The sequence below is a fragment of the Lissotriton vulgaris genome, chromosome 5, assembly GCF_964263255.1.
Source record: "Lissotriton vulgaris chromosome 5, aLisVul1.2, whole genome shotgun sequence".
In the NCBI taxonomy this organism is placed as follows: domain Eukaryota; kingdom Metazoa; phylum Chordata; class Amphibia; order Caudata; family Salamandridae; genus Lissotriton; species Lissotriton vulgaris.
The window spans coordinates 613,759,579-613,762,473 of NC_141693.1; the positions used below are offsets into that span (position 1 = coordinate 613,759,579).

General features: G+C 47.5%; 1 pseudogene; it reads left to right on the forward strand.

The window, feature by feature from the left end:
* Positions 1-1,118: 1,118 nt before the first annotated feature.
* On the forward strand, positions 1,119-2,584 carry LOC147711318 (18S ribosomal RNA; annotated as a pseudogene).
* Positions 2,585-2,895: the final 311 nt, after the last annotated feature.

A 2,895-nucleotide genomic window follows, 5' to 3' on the forward strand; every position in this document is an offset into this window, starting at 1 on the left:
AAACATCGACTGGCCTGTGGCACAATCCCCTGGGCTCCATTATCCCGGATGCCTTGTTGCGAAGCACCTGGGATTGGATTCTGCTGACACTGGGAGGGCTCCCTTCCTTGGTTAGGATTAGAAGCTCTGACAGGGCCCTGGGCCAGAGCTACTTTTGGCTTGGGGTGGAAGCTCCCAGCACTGGGCTTCATTCTGTGGCCTATTTGGCCACTTGGAGCCCATGACATGGTCCCACAGGGACGTGGCGGTCTCCCCTGTTCTTCCAGGTTAAGAAGTTCTAACCAAGAACCGCATCTGAGCTCATGCTGACCTAGGGGAAAATGCTCCTGGCGTTGTGCTCCATTCTCCAACTCGTTGTGTTACAAAGTGCCAGGGACTGGGTTTCAGAGGCCCTGGGAGGGCTCCCCTGCATGCCTGGATTAAGAATCTCTGACTGGGCTCTGGATTAGAGATCCGGTTGGCCTGAGGGAGTAGTCTCCACCTATGGTCTCCATTCTCTGGCCCACTGCATCACTTAGAGTCCAGAAAGGAGTCCTGCAGGCCAGAGGAGCAGCCCTCCCTTGCTTGACTGGGATGATCTAGCTAGCACAGCACTCTGAGCAATTGGGCACATTTGCTAAATTTTAAGATGTAATTCTTGGCCAGCCTCTACCTTTGTTTCAAGCAAAGACTTTCAATCCCACCTGGGACTAGCCATCTCCAGGGTATGCCTTTCGTGGTGGTCCTCTTCACGGGCCTCCTCACCCAGCAAGGAATTGGCCAAGCAGCCTGGCGGATCATACCCTTCACTGGTCTGACCATAATGGGCAGGGTCGGTGGTGCTAGGCCCAGACGCCACATGGTAAACCTGGCCCTGCATGCGACACTGTTGATCTTCTCCACCCAATGCATTTCTGTGGGGGGTCCCTGTAATTCAGGCTGGCATCCCAATATCTCACTTAGGCTCTACCTTGGCCTGCTTTGGTCTGCCTAACCCTTCCATCTATGCAAGCAAACTAGTCATGCCGGTGTCTGTGCCCCCTGTAGGAAGGCAGAGGGGCTCCTGCAGCAGGACTCAGAGGGGTGCAAAGGTCAGTCAGGGTCAGTTTAGGACTCCTCCTTCCTCCAACATGTGCATCTACCTTGTTGATCATGCCAGCAGCATATGCATGTCTCAAAGATTAAGCCATGCATCTATAAGTACATGCAGCCATGACAGTGAAACTATGAATGGCTCATTAATTCACTTATAGATCGTTTGAACCCTCAATCTTACTTGGATAACTGTGGTGATTATAGATCTAATACTTGCCCATGAGCACTGACCACCTGCAATTTGTGCCTTTCTCAAATAATGACCAATCGAGGTTTGCCCAGCCACTTTGGTGACACTAGATCACCTCGGGCCAATGGCATGTCCCTATGACAGTGACGATACATTTGGATGTCTCCCTTATCAACTTTCAATGGGGCTTTGCTTGCCTACCATGGTGACCACAGGTAAGGTGGGAGAGGGAGTCTTAGAAATGGACCCCACATCCGAGGAAGGCAGCAGGGTCGCAATTTACCAACTCTTGTGGGCGTAGCGATGAAAGATAACAAAACAGGACTCTTTTGAGGCCCTATAATTTTTATGAGTACACTTTAAATACATATCTTTTAACAAGAATCCATTGGAGAGCAAGTCTGGTACCATCAGCCGCAGTACTTCTAGGTCCAATAGAGTAATTTAAAATTTCTGCAATTAAAAAGCTTGTTGTTGGATCTTGTGATGGAGCTGTCAGTCCACTCCGAGGCAAGCTACTACCTGTCCTAGACTTGCCTCTCACCACCCACTTGATACTCTTTACTGAATGTCCTGGGGCTTTAAAGCGTTTACTCTGAAAACATTTGAGTGTTCAAAGCAGGGTAGTCATCTCAATACTTCAGCTAGGAATAATGGAATGTGACTCTAGGTTATTATGTTGGTTTTATGAATTAGGAGATATGGTTGGAGGCATTCTTATTGTGCCTAGAGATGAAATTCTTGGACTAGATTAACTTACACAAAAGCATTTGCCAAGAATGTTCTTATTAATCAAGACTGAAAGTTGAAGTTTCAGAGACGATCAGATACTGCTGTATTTCAGACCATAAACGATGCCAACTAGCAATCTGGTAGTGTTATTTTCATTACCCATAAGGCTGCTTCAAAGAAACCAAAGCTTTTGGGTTCCAGGGGCAGTGTGATTGCAAAGCTGAGATGTTAAAGAATTAACAGCAGGGCGGCACCAGGAGTGGAGCCTGCAGCTTAATTTGACATGGAAGATCTCATCTGGCCCACATACAGAAAGGATGACAAATTGATAGCTCTTTGTTTGATTCTGTGGTTGGTAGTGCATGGCCGATTTTGGTTGATGGAGTGAATTGCATGGTTATCAGCGTGTGTCTATCTTTCGCTGACAGCAGCTGGTAACTAGCTGAACCTGTTTATGAAAAGAGGTTGTGATTATTTCCCATGAGCAAGGAATTTCCAGTAATACGAGTCAATTGCTCTCATTGAATAAGTCCCTAAGCTTTGTACACCCCCCACACACAACTACTACTGGCATGCCAGGGCTCCAGCCACCAGGCATAGCCACCTAGTGTCAGAGGCTGGTTAGTCAGGAAACTTACCAGATTGGCTAACTTAAAATCCTGAGTGCAGCAGAGGCAATGTACGAGACCTGAAATTCAATTCCAAACTGTGCTCCCCAGATCAAGCATTAGATATGCTTAATCTAAGACAAAGCAGAGGGGAAGTGGGGAAATGGAATGAAAGAGAAGATATGACAACTGCATCTGCAAGTGGCCATCCTGCTGCGTTCCTTCACACTGCTCTGCTTGGTGATGCTCCTCACTGCTTTTAATTTGCTGGCTCTCTTTCTTTTGATTACA